Raw genomic sequence first — 15189 nt, forward strand, 5'->3', positions numbered from 1 at the left:
TGGGATGTTGGCCTTCATTGCTAGAGGGATTGAATTTAAGAGCAGGGAGGTTATGCTGCAACTGTACAGGGTACTGGTGAGGCCGCACCTGGAGTACTGTGTGCAGTTCTGAATCTGAATCAGAATCAGGTTTATTATCACCAGCATGAGACATGAAATTTGTTAACTTAGCAGCAGCAGTTCAATGCAATACATAATATAGAAGAAATGATAATAATAGGTAAATAAATTACAGTATACGTATATTGAATCGATTAAAAGTAGTGTAAAAACAGAAATAATATGTATTTAAAAAGTGAGGTAGTGTTTACGGTTTTAATGTCCATTTAGGAATCAGCAGAAGGAAAGAAGCTGTTCCTGAATTACTGAGTGTGTGCCTTCAGTCTTCTGTACCTCCTACCTGATGGTAACAGTGAGAAAAGGGCATGCCTTAGGTCCTTATTAATGGACACTGCCTTTTTGAGACACCACTCCTTGAAGATGTCCTGGGTACTTTGTAGGCTAATACTCAAGATGGAGCCGACTAAATTTACAACCCTCTGCAGCTTTTTTCAGTCCTGTGCAGTAGACACCCCCCCCCCCCCCCACATACTAGACAGTGATGCAGCCTGTCAGAATACTCTCCATGGTACATCTTATAGAAGTTTTTGAGGGTATTTGTTCTATTTGTTTACCAAATCTCTTCAAACTCCTAATGAAGTATAGTCACTGTCTTGCCTTCTTTATAACTGCATTGATATGTTGGGACCGGGTTAGATCCTCAAAGATCTTGACACCCAGGAACTTGAAACTGCTCACTGCCCCCACTTCTGAACCCTCTGTGAGGATTGGTATATGTTCCTTCATCTTACTCTTCCTGAAGTCAACAATCAACTCTTTCGTGTTACTGATGTTGAATACAAGGCTGTTGCTGTGACACCACTTCACTAGTTGGCATATCTTGCTCCTGGACACCCTCTCATCTCGATCTGAGATTCTACCAAAACTGGTTGTATTAACAGCAAATTTATAGATGGTATTTGAGCTATGCCAAGCCACACAATCATGGGTATAGAGGGAGTACAGTAGTGGGCTAAGCACGTACCCCTGAAGTGCACCAGTGTTGATTGTCAGCAAGGAGGAGATATTATCACCAATCTGCATAGAATGTGGTCTTCCAGTTAGGAAGTCGAGGATCCAATTGCAGAGGGAGGTACGGAGGCCCAAGTTCTGTAACTTCTCAATCAGGATTGTGGGAATGATGGTACTAAATGCTGAGCTAAAGTCGATGAACAGCATCTTGACATAGCTGTTCGTGTTGTCCAGGTGGTCTAAGGCCATGTGAAGTGCCATTGAGATTGCATCTGCTGTTAACCTATTGTGGTGATAGGCAAATTGCAATTTGCAAAATGAGAGGTTGAAAATGTCCTTGAACACTCCAGTCAGTTGGTTGGCACAGGTTTTCGGAGACTCACCAGGTACTCCATTGGGACCTTCCACCTTGTGAGAGTTCATCCTCTTTAAAGACAGTCTAACATTGGCCTCTGAGACAGAGATCACAGGGTCATCAGGTGCAGCAGGGATCTTCACAGCTGTAGTTATATTCTCCTTTTCAAAGCAAGTATAGAAGGGGATGAGTTCATCTGGTAGTGAAGCATTGCTGCCATAGAGTTTTGCTCTGTAGGAAGTAACGTCTTGCAAACCCTGCCAGAGTTGTCGTACATCCATTATTGCCTCCAAATCCATTTGAAATTGTCTCTGCTCTTGAAATAGCCCTCCACAGATCATACTTGGTTTTCTGGTACAGACCTGGGTCGTCAGACTTGAATTCTGATCTCCTTACTTGAGTAAGGGTATAGTGGCTTTGGAGCTGGTGTAGAGAAGGTTTACCAGGTCAATTCCAGAAATGAGGGGATTAGATTATGAAGAGAGATTGAGTCACCTGGGACTGTGTTCGTTGGAATTCAGAAGATTGAGAGTAGATCTAGAAATATATAAAATTATGAAAGGGATAGATAAGATAGGGGCAGGAAAGTTGTTTCCACTGACATAGCCTCAAGATTCCGGGGAGTAGAACTAGGACGGAGATGAGGCGGAACTGCTTTTCCCAGGGAGTGGTGGAATTCTCTGCCCAATGAAGCATTGGAGGCTACCCCAATAAATATATTTAAGACAAGGTTGGATAGATTTTTGCCTAAAAGGGGAATTAAGGGTTATGGGGGAAAGGCAGGTAGGTGGAAATGAGTCCATGGCCAGATCAGCCGTGATCTTATTGAATGGTGGGGCAGACTCAACGGGGCAGATGGCCTACTCCTGCTCCAATTTCCTACGTTCTCTCTCAATCTCCAGGGCTCCCTGATGTTGCTGTACTTGTCTGCTGTTCTCACTGGGACACAGCTGTTCTGGACTTTTATTGTTATATAGCTGTCCTTAACTTTTATAGTCTCATACTGTTCCCCATGAGCCTGTTCTCACATTCCACTTCCCAATTCTTTATTAGCTTTGCAGTCCTTCCGTGCAGTATTTCCCAGCTCTGTGTTACTCTTTGGTAATGTTATATGCAGGCTTTTAAGTTTGGCTTCAGGCAAGAGTAGATGCTAGATGTCTCCTGAGGACAATTACCTTTGCAAGTTTTGCTCTGCATATAACTCAGCACTTACTCATGTGAATGTTCTATTGATGTGAAGAAGGCTTCGGGTACAGGCAGTCCCCGGGTTACGTACGAGTTTCATTCCTGTGTCCGTCTTTTAAGTCGGATTTGTACGTAAGTCGGAGCAAGTACATCCGGTATTATTTAGCGTCAGTTAGTCAAACGTTTGTCTTAGTATATAGTATATATTTTACCTTTCTATGCATATAAAACACTTAAGAAACGTATGTATTCCAATAATTAAACCACTGTGTTGCTTAGTAATAATTGTAGCTTTCATCAGGGCAGGGCCTTTCATATGCTCCATTATTCTCACTTTATCCTTTAAAATTGTTCCAATCGTTGACTGACTGTAGCCTAACGCTTTTCCAATGACCGATGGCGTTTCACCTCTTTCCAAATGCTTTATTATTTCCACTTCATTTTCAATCGTGATCGCTTCCCGTCAATGGAACAGAAACACTGCAGGCAGCAGGTCCCGAGGTCTGCTGGGTCCTAAAAACCACTGCACTCAAATCCCCGGGTCCTAAACTCCACTGCACTGGAGACAGGGTAAATGGGACAAGTGGGGACTGTGCTGGGTTTGGGTATTTGATCCTCCACAAAATTCCACATGGGAATTTAAACTGGAGGTGGCAGTGTGTTTTTTTTATGAGGTCGAGTTGCGAGCTTGACATCAACCCGGCACGGATGATACGGGAGTCACAGGATCAACATCAACCCAGCACGGGAGCAGTCTGTCACTGGATCGAACTCGGAAACCTCCGTCCTCGAGGCCGGCGCTGATCCCACTGCACCACCAGCTGACTGGAACGGGGTCAGGGTGAATCTTACAAAGAAAAATTTAAGCCAAATATAAAGTTAAACACTCAACACAGTGTCAATGGCAATGACTTAAAATGACAAACATCGTCACGATCTGACTTAAAATGGTGGACGGCATTCTCCTTCCTCAGTTCGTAAGTACGAGTTGTCCGTAAGTTGGGCGTTCGTAACTCGGGGACTACCTGTATTTGAAAAAAGTTCAGTGATTTATTCAAAACCATCTAAGTTGGGTTGAATCAACAGGTGAAATTAAAGGCCTCTCACATGACCTCTCTGATGACCCTCTGGTGGTCAGCTGTGAATTCTCTGTTCATATAGTTAACCTCAGCTGCAGGTTGATCAGAAATGCTCTGAGGGGCCTGTTCCTGCACTGTACAGTGCACAGAAATTCTGGCCAACTCCTCTCTCATGCCTCTGTAATTCCCTTTATTCCAGTGTAATACTGATACAACTGACTTTAGCTTCCCCTTCTTAAATTTCAGGGTGAATTCGATCATATTATCAAACACGAGAAAATCTGCAGATGCTGGAAATTCAAACGACAACGCACACAAAATGCTGGTGGAACACAGCAGGCCAGGCAGCATCTATAGGGAGAAGTACTGTCGACGTTTCGGGCTGATGAAGGGTCTCGGCCCGAAACGTCGATAGCGCTTCTCCCTATAGATGCTGCCTGGCCTGCTGTGTTCCACCAGCATTTTGTGTGTGTTGTTGTTCGATCATATTATGATCACTTTCCCTGAAGGGTTCTTTTACCTGAAGCTGTCTTAATTTATTCTGTTTCATTGCACAGCTATCCAGAAAGCTGATCCTCTAGTGGGCTCAACCATGAGCTGCTCTAAAAAGCCATCCCGTAGGCACTCTAGAAATTCTCCCTCTTAGAATCCAGCACCAACCTGATTTTTCCCAGTCTACCTGCATATTGAAATCCTCCATGACTATTGTAACATTGCCCTTTTGGCATATCCTTACTACTGTTACAAGCCACATCCTTACTACTGTTTGGGGGTCTGTATGTAACTCCCATCAGGGTCTTTTTACCCTTGCAGTTCCTTAGTTCTATCCACAATGATTCAAGACCTTCTGACCCTATGTCACCTCTTTCTAATGATTTGATTTAATTTTTTACCACCAGAGCAACACTGGCCCCTCTGCTTTCCTGTCTATCCTTTCTTTTTCAATCTTATTATTATTATTATTAATATCAACATGATAAGATTAATACATAGTGGGATTACAAACTTACAAATTTAAACTGAACATAAAAGGATACACAAGCAATAGTTACAATATAGTTAAGTCTTCCCAAATCATGAATGATACAAATATCATATAAACAAAGCAAAACTAGGTATATCATATATATGTTAAAAAAACAGAAAAGAGAAAAAGAAGAAAAAAAAATTTAACCCTAAGAAAAACTAATCTAACAACCTAATAACTAATAAAGAGAAAAAAAAGAAAAAAATAATAATAATGAATAATGGGCTGTTTATAGTATCTATAAAAAAAATACAAAATCATCAGTGTCGCCAACTCTGATCCTCTCAACATATGTATAATCAAAACCGGAAAAACAAATAGGTTTGGAACAGGGTCAAATTACATCATATGAAAATATTGAATAAATGGTCTCCATGTCTTTTCAAATTTAATAGAACGGTCAAATACAACACTTCTAATTTTCTCCAAATTTAGACATAACATAGTTTGAGAAAGCCAATGAAATACGGTAGGGGGATTAATTTCTTTCCAATTCAACAAAATAGATCTTCTAGCCATTAATGTAAGAAATGCAATCATTCGACAAGCAGACGAAGATAAATGGATTGAGTCCATCATTGGTAAACCAAAAATTGCAGTAATAGGATGAGGTTGTAAATCAATGTTCAATACCGTGGAAATAATATCAAAAATGACTTTCCAATATTTTTTCAAAAGCGGAAATGACCAAAACATAGTTAAAGACGCTATCTCAGAATGACATCTGTCACATATAGGATTTATATAGGAATAAAAACGAGCCAATTTATCCTTGGACATATGAGCCCTGTACACAACTTTAAACTGTATTAATGAATGTTTAGCACATATAGATGATAAATTGACTAATTGAAGAATTTTATCCCAATTCTCAATACGGATAGTAAGGTTAAGTTCTCTTTCCCAATCATTTTTAATCTTATAGAAGGGCTCTGAACGTATTTTCATAATTATATTGTATAGTTTTGATATTACACCTTTCTGAGAAGGATTTAGTTCTAACAAATTCTCCAAAATACCCGAAGACTCAAGATTTGGAAAGGTAAGAAGTACAGTGTTTAAGAAATTCCTAATCTGTAAATATCTAAAAAAATAAAATCTAGGCAAATCATATTTATTAGATAATTGTTCAAAAGACATAAAACAATTATCCAAAAATAAATCGGAAAATCATAGTAATTCTTTAGTCTTCCAAGCTGAATAAGCTTGGTCTATAATAGAAGGATGAAAAAAGAAATTGGATACAATAGGAATAGTTAAAACAAATTGATTCAACCCAAAATATTTCCGAAATTGAAACCATATACGTAAAGTATGTTTAACTATCGGATTGTCAATTCGTTTCTGCAATTTAGAAAGAGCAAAGGGAAGAGAAGACCCTAAAATAGAACCCAATGAAAATCCTTGTACAGATTTAGTTTCCAGGTTTACCCAATGAGGGCTAAAAGATAAATCCCAATCCTTTAACCAACATATCAAATATCAGATATTAATTGCCCAATAATAAAATCTAAAATTAGGCAATGCCAATCCACCTTCCTTCCTTGCCTTCTGTAAATATTTTTTACCTAATCTAGGATTTTTATTCTGCCATATATATGAGGAAATTTTTGAATCAGCATCAGCAAAAAAAGATTTTGGAATAAAAATTGGTACCGCTTGAAATATATATAAAAACTTGGGTAAAATAATCATCTTAATAGCATTAATCCAACCTATCAGAGATAAAGATAATGGTGACCATTTAGTGAACAAACATTTAATCTGATCAATTAAGGGTAAAAAATTAACCTTAAATAACTCCTTATAATTTTTTGTAATTTTAATCCCTAAGTATATAAAAGATTCATTAACTAATTTAAAAGGTAAGTTTCCATAAATTGGAACCTGTCTATTTAAAGGAAACAATTCACTCTTATTAAGATTTAATTTATACCCGGAAAAATTACTAATTTGAGCCAACAATGATATAACTACAGGAATGGATTTCTCAGGATCAGAAATATATAATAATAAATCATCTGCGTATAATGATAATTTATGTATATCTATCCCACGAGTAATGCCAAAAAATGTACGGTGATTCTCTAATAGCAATTGCCAAAGGTTCTAAAGCAATATCAAATAATAATGGACTAAGAGGACAGCCTTGCCTGGTACCCCGAAATAAACGAAAAAAGGGAGATCTTTGATTGTTAGTAAAGACCGAGGCTACTGGAGTATGATATATCAGTTTAATCCAGGATATGAATGTCAGACTAAAATTAAACTTATCAAGCACAGTAAATAAGTATGGCCATTCAACTCTATCAAATGCTTTCTCCGCATCTAATGAAATGACACATTCTGAGGTGCTATGTGAAGGAGTATAAACAATATTCAATAATCTCCTAATATTGAAAAAAGAATAGCGATTTTTAATAAAACCAGTTTGATCTTCCGAGATAATTTGAGGTAATACCTTCTCCAGCCTGGACGCCAGTAACTTGGAAAAGATCTTGGAATCTACATTCAATAAGGATATTGGTCTATAGGATGCACAGTCAGTAGGGTCTTTATCTTTTTTCAATATTAAAGAAATGGAAGCTCTATAAAAATATTGTGGCAGTTTACCCAATCTAATTGCTTCTTCAAAAACCCTGCATAACCAAGGAGAAAGAGTAGAGGAAAACCACTTTAAAAATTTCACTGTATACCCATCTGGACCTGGTGCTTTCCCAGAGTTCATAGAGGAAATAACCCCTTTAATTTCTGCATCTGTAATAGGAGTTTCTAATATTGAAAGATCATCTGATGATAATTCTGGAAAATTCAATTTCCCAAGAAAATCATGCATGGTATTATGATCATGAGGGAATTCAGAATGATACAGGGAGGTATAAAAATCTTGAAAAGATTTGTTTATCTCATCATGGTTAACTGTCAATTCACCATTCTGTTGACGAATCTTAATAATTTGATGTTTAACCAAAGCATTCTTCAATTGATTAGCTAACAGTTTACTCGATTTATCACTATGTATATAAAAATCAGATCTGGTTTTCATTAATTGATTTTCAATCGAAGATGTAAGTAATAAACTGTTCCATTTGAAGTTCAACCCTTTGTTTGTAAAGCTCCTTACTAGGAGCAGTCGAATATTTCTTGTCAATTTCTTTAATTTTATCAACCAATAAAAGAGTTTCCTTCTTAATACATTTTCTCAAACCAACGGAATAGGAGATAATCTGTCCACGTATATATGCTTTAAAAGTGTCCCAAAGTGTTCCGCAAGAAATGTCATCCATGGAATTAGTTGAAAAGAAGAAATCGATCTGTTCCTTCATAAATTTAATGAAATCCGGATCTTGCAGTAAGGTAGAATCAAATCGCCATTGCCTAATACTAGAAGCTGTATCCATTAATTTAATAGAAAGTTTCAATGGAGCATGATTAGAGATGGCTATAATGTCATAATTACAACCAATTACAGATGGAATAAAACGAGAGTCAATGAAAAAATAGTCAATTCTCGAGTAAGAATGATAAACGTGAGAAAAATGAAAACTCTTTGCCCTTATAATGCCGAAATCTCCAAATATCGAAAATTCCATTATCAGTCAAAAAAGAATTAATGTAAGTGGCCAACTTATTAGGTAAAGTCTGAGTCGATATAGATCTGTCCAGCAAAGGATTTAAGCAACAATTAAAGTCACCACCCATTATTAACATATATTCATTTAGATTAGGTAGAGAAGTAAAAAAGAACTTTAAAAAATCGGGATAATCCACATTTGGAGCATAAACATTAACCATAGCAACCTTTTTGTTAAAAAGTAACCCAGTAATTAACAAAAATCTGCCATTGGGATCCGAAATAATATCATTTTGGACAAATGTAATAGAGGAGTCAATAAAAATTGAAACTCCTTTTACTTTGGCATTCGAATTCGAATGGTACTGTTGAATCCTCCAAAACCTAAAAAAACGTTGATTGTCCTCTTTCTTCACATGAGTTTCTTGTACAAAAATAATATGTGCATTCAGTCTTTGGAATACTTTGAAAATCTTTTTCCGTTTAATCGGATGGTTTAAGCCATTAGTATTCCAAGATACAAAATTAATGGTCTGAGCCATATTTCTAAAATCAACCCTTTGGTATATAAAGAGTTAACCAAATTATGAACTCATGCACCCGGAAGAGGAACAAAAATAAGGTGCGGACCCGGAAGCGACGACACCGCGGACATTTTAGTAGTTTAAAACAGCCCAAATGAAAAAAACAAAAAAAACTAGTAAAAAGAGCAATAGAGTTAGAAAGGAATCTCCCTTCCCCACCACCCATGAAAAAAAAGCCCTTCCTGAGCCTGGAGGAGGCCAGGGAAAAAAAGGAATGATACTAAATCTACCCCCCGTATCACCAGAAGGCAACTCCAAATATATAATGGAGGGGAAAAAAGATACACCCAAACTCCAAAAAAGTAATTGACACTATACTAAAACAAACTTCTTAATATAATTGCTAGTAAAAAAACCCAAAAAGAATATAAACACTAGTAACTTATAAATCGGGTTAAAACCCAAACAAAAAAAGTTAAAATGTGATAAGAAATGCATTATAGGAAGAAGATGAGAAAAAAAGTGGCGAAATAAAAAAAAAGCAAGAAATATTTTAGAGAAGAAACCGCCATCTTAGTCACACAAAAAATGAAAAGGATATATATCAAACCGTTAAAAAAAATTTCACCTTCAAAGGATTAATAATAATGACCAAAAATAAAGTACAATGGTTAAAGTAAGTAAATTAAAAAGATTAGTACGTCGAAAAAAAACTTTAATTAGAATATAAAATGTAGAATAAACCTACACCAACAGCCAGAAACAAAATCTGGTTTTGGAAACAAAAACTATCTTGTAACGATCAAAATCACTCATTTATTAGAAACGAGAGTCCAAAGCAGTAGGATAATTCTCATCCAGAAAGCTTCGAGCTTCAGATGTGGAGAGAAAAACACGCCGTGGTGCATTCGGAGGCGAGATTCTAAGTTTCGCAGGGTATAAAAACACTGGTTTTAGATTTTTCTCATAACATTCGGACATCAGAGGTTTAAAAAGGAACCTTGCCTTCATTACTTCTGGGCTAAAATCCTCCACTAATCGGAATTGGAAATCTTAAAATTTAACCATCCCTAAACGCCGAGCCACATGAATAAGTTGCTCTTTGACATGCACATAATGAAATCGAACAATTACAACAGGTGGTTTAGATGAAGAACTTGATGATCGGCGCATAATTCTGTGGGCGCGATCAAGTAACGGAGGACTGTCTGGGAATACAGAAGGGAACGCATCCTTTAAAAGTTGAGCAAAATACTTCGAGGGGTCCCCTTGTTCGATACCTTCCAGGAGACCAAGTATGCGTAAGTTCTGTCTTCTGGACCAATTTTCAAAGTCGACACTCTTGGCTTTAAGCGTTTCCACCTGTTTAATCATCTAAGATAATTTCTGCTCCAGTTTTTCGAATATCAAGTCTCGCTTCCGAGCGTCCTCTTGCAAAGTTGCGATTAGAGTTTGCTGCTGTTTAACTACTAAATCAGTCTTATCCATAGAATCCTGGAAAGCCTTTAGATCTTGTTTGAAAATTTGTCATTGTTCTTCAAATTTTTCATTTAAGAGCTCCAATAACATATCATAAGTCAATTCAGTACGCTTAGGATCGGTCTTTTTTTTTCTTTAGGAAACCATTAGGATCTTTCCCAGGGTCTCGCCCTTTAGATCTTAAAGCCATTTCTGTACTCATTTCTTCAAAATTCACAGTACACTTTTAAAGATAAGTCCAAAAAAGTAGTAAGAATCTTTTGGTGTAGGTAAAAGTAAGTTAAATAAGGGTGATCATAGGTTAAAAAAAGTAAAGGTTATGGAGCGAATCTGAAACAGTACTCACTCCATGAGCGTCTCCTGGTGACTCCCTTTCCTGTCTATCCTTTCGATACAATGTGTATCCTTGGACGTTAAGCTCCTAGCTATAATCTTTCAGCCATGATTCAGTGATGCCTACAACACCACACCTGCTAATCTGCAACAGTGCTGCAAGTTCATCTACCTTATTCTGTGAACTGCGCACATTCAGATAACAAAACCCTCAGTTCTGTATTTACCCTTTTCGATTTTGTCCCACCATGCTCAACCTTTTGATTCCTTACTTTATCTGAGGTCTTAACAACATCTGCCTCCACAACCTCTTCACTATCTGTTCTGGCACTCGGGTTCCTATCAACTCTAGTTTAAACCCCACTGTGCAGCATTAACAAACATTCTCGCTAGGATATTAGTTCCCCTTCAGTTCAAGTGCAAACTGCCCCTTCTGAACAGGTCCCACCTTCCCTGGAAGAGAGCCCAATGATCCAAAAACGTTTTATGCCCTCCCTCCTACACCAACTCCTTAGCCACGTATTAAACTAAATAATCTTCCTAGTTCCCTCCTAGCACATGACACGGGTAGCAATCCTGAGATCAACCCTAGAGGTCCTGCCCTTTAACTTAGCACTTAACTCCCTCAACTCCCTATGCAGAACCTTGTCACTCATAGACCATGACTTCTCGCTGTTCCCCCTCCCACTTAATGCTGAGGACTCAATCTGAGATATTCAGTATCTTGGCACCTGGGAGGCAACTTACCATGTGGGAATCTCTTTTCTTTTTTCTTTTTCAATCTTTTTATTAGTATTAATAATATTATGAACAAAATACAATTGATATATTAATAAAGGGATTATAAACATACAAATTCCCATTGCACGTGAAAGAATACATAAGCAGTGAATACAGTATTAATAAGTTTTCCCGAAACATGAACCATATAGTATATATATATATAAACAAGGTATATCTAGAAATTTCATAATATATAATATAAAAAAGAAAAAAATATATATATGCAAAGTTAACTAACCTACTAATCTAGTGTCAAAAGAGAAAAAAAAGAAGCAAAAAAAGAAAAAAAAAGAAAAACTAAAAAAAAGAGGGAAAAAAAGGGCTGTTTATAATATATCACAAGAATACATAAACATCAATGTCGTCAACTCCGATCCTCTCAATATAAATACGATTAAAGCTGAAAAAACCACTAAGCTTGGAACAGGGTCATATTACATCATATGAAAATATTGAATAAATGGTCTCCATATCCTTTCAAATTTAATAGAAGTATCGAATACACCACTTCTAATTTTTTCTAAATTTAAACATAGCATAGTTTGAGAAAGCCAGTGAAATACAGTGGGAGGATTAATTTCCTTCCAATTCAACAAAATAGATCTTCTAGCCATCAAAGTGAGAAAAGCAATCATTCGACAGGCGGAAGGAGATAAATGAAGTGAGTCCATCATCGGTAAACCAAAAATTGCGGTAATAGGATGGGGTTGTAAATCGATGTTCAGTACCGCAGAGATAATATCAAAAATATCTTTCCAATATTTTTTCAAAAGCGGACATGACCAAAACATATGAGTTAAAGACGCGATTTCCAATTGACATCTGTCACAAATAGGGTTTATATAAGAATAAAAATGAGCTAATTTATCCTTGGACATATGGGCCCTATGTACAACCTTAAATTGTATTAATGAATGTTTGGCACATATAGATGATGTATTAACTAATTGAAGAATTCAATCCCAATTCTCAATAGGAATAACAAGATTGAGCTCTCTTTCCCAATCCTTTTTGGTCTTATCAAGGGGCACTGAACGTATCTTCATAATTATATTATAAAGTTTTGATATAAGCCCTTTTTGAAAAGGGTTTAATTCAAACAAACTCTCCAAAATATCTGAAGACACAAAATTTGGAAACGTAGGAAGTACCGTACTTAAAAAATGCCTAACCTGTAATTATCTAAAAAAATGAAATCTAGGCAAATTATATTTATTAGATAATTGTTCAAAAGACATAAAACAATTGTCCGAAAATAAATCAGAAAATCTTAATAAACCCTTAGTTTTCCAAGCCAAAAAAGCTTGATCTATAATTGAGGGGTGGAATAAACAATTAGATACAATAGGAATATTTAAAACGAATTGAGTCAACCCGAAAAATTTCCGAAATTGAAACCATATACGTAAGGTATATTTAACTATCGGGTTGTCAATTCGTTTTGGCAATTTAGAAAGAGCAAAAGGGAGAGAAGTCCCTAAAATAGAACCCAGAGCATAACCTGGTACCGATTTAATTTCCAAACTCACCCATTGAGGGCCAGAAGGACCATCCCATTCTTTCAACCAACATAACAAATATCTAATATTAACTGCCCAATAATAAAATCTGAAATTGGGTAATGCCAACCCACCTTCCTTCTTTGTCTTCTGTAAGTATGTTTTACCTAACCTGAGATTTTTATTCTGCCATATATATGAGGAAATTTTTGAATCAACATTAGTAAAAAAGGATTTCGGAATAAAAATTGGTACCGCTTGAAAAATATATAAAAACTTAGGTAAAATGTGGGAATCTCATTCTCGCCCACAGAACCTCCTGTCCATTCCCCTGACTAATGAATCCCGTATCACCACAACATGCCTCTTCAATCTCCTTCCCTTCTGAGTCACAGAGGCAGACAGTGCCAGAGACTTGACCACTTTCCTGTTAGGTCATTCCCCTCCCCCTCCAGTATCCAAAGTGATATACGTGTTGTTGAGGGGGATGACTACAGGGGTACTCTGCACTGGCTGCTTAACCCTTTTCTCCTTCCTACCTGTCACCCAGTTCCCTGTGTCCTGGATCCTGGGTGTAACTACCTCTCTATATCTCCTATCTATCACCTCTTCAGCCTCCTGAATGGTACGGAGTTCTAGTTCTAGCTCCAACTCCTTAATGTGGATTGTTATACGCTGCAGCTGGATGTGTTTCTCGCAGCTGTAGTGATCAGGGGCATTAGAGGTCTACCTGCTTTCCCACATCCCGCAAGAGGAGCTTTGCACCATCCTGCCTGTCATCTCAACCTAGCTGAGCAGATATAAAGAAGAGAAGGAAAATACTTGAGCTTTTCATTCTTTTACTTTCTCTGAGGAAAGCCTCGAAGAAGAGGGCATATCCTGGGTCATGGGGGTCCTTAATGATGGGTGCCACCTATTTGAGGCACCATTCCTTGAAGATGTCTTGGATACTTCAGAAGGTAGTGCCTATTATGGAGCTGACTGATTTTCAAACACTCTGTAGGTTACTTCGATCCTCTGCAGTAGCCCCTCCCTTCATACCAGTGATGCAAACTGTCTGAATGCTCTCCATAGTACATCTGTAGAAGTTCCCTTGTGTTTTTGGTGATAAACCAAATTTCCTCAAACTCCTAATGAAATATAGCAGCTGTCTTGCCTTCTTTATAGCTGCATCGATATGTTGGGACCAGGTTAGGTGTTCAGAGATATTGACACCCAGGAACTTGAAATTACTCATCCTCTCCACTTCTGATTCCTCTGTGAGGATTGGTTCCATGTTCCCTCGCCCTACCCTTTCTGAAGTCCACAATCAACTTAACAACCTTGCACTCAACGTCGGTTACTGTGACACCTCTCAACCAACTGATTTATCTCACTCCTGTATGCCCTCTCGTCACCATCTCATGGTTGTATTATCAACAAATTTATAGATGGCATTTGAGCTGTGCTTAGCCACACAATTATGGGTATAGAGAGAGTAGAGCAGTGGGCTAGGATAGATAGTTTATTGATCTCAAAGGAAAGTAGCATTACACATGCACAGATATACAAATATACGAATATTAGAAGAGAAGAAAGAGAAAGTAAGTTACCTCAAACAGTCTAACTGGAAGGGTCAACACTTCCCTGGCTAAAGGCTGACTCAAAGGTCTTAAGATGGATAAGTCATCTGAACCTTTCAAGAATCACTTGATTCTGGCATGGTTCCAGTGGATTGGAAGATTGCAAAGGTCACTCCACTCTTTAAGAGAGGAGGAAAGCAAAATAAAGGAAATATAGGCCATTTAGACTAACCTCAGTGGTTGAGAAAGTGTCGGAGTCTATTATTAAGGATGAATTTTGGGGGCTTGAAGACTAATGATAAAATAAGTCAAAGTCAGCATGGATTCTGCAAAGGGAAATCTAGTGACAAATCTGTTAGAATTCTTCGAGGAAGTAACAAGCAGGGTGGACAAAGGAGAGGCAGTGGGTGTCATTTACTTGGATTTTCAGAAGGTGCTTGATAAGGTGCCACACGAGTCTCCTCAACAAGATAAAATCCTATGACGTTACAGGAAAAATACTGGCTTGGATAGAGGAATGGCTGACAGGCAGGAGGCAATGAGTGGGAATAAAGGGACATTTTCTGGTTGATTGGCTGCCAGTGATAAGTGGTATTCTTCAGAGGTCAGCATTGAGATGTCTATTTTTCACTTTGTCAATGATTTGGGCAATGGAGTTGATGGCTTTGTGGCAAAGTTTGTGGATGATAGAAGGATAGGTGGAGGGGTAGGTAGTGCT

This window comes from Hemitrygon akajei, chromosome 22 (genome assembly GCF_048418815.1).
Source record: "Hemitrygon akajei chromosome 22, sHemAka1.3, whole genome shotgun sequence".
NCBI lineage: Eukaryota > Metazoa > Chordata > Chondrichthyes > Myliobatiformes > Dasyatidae > Hemitrygon > Hemitrygon akajei.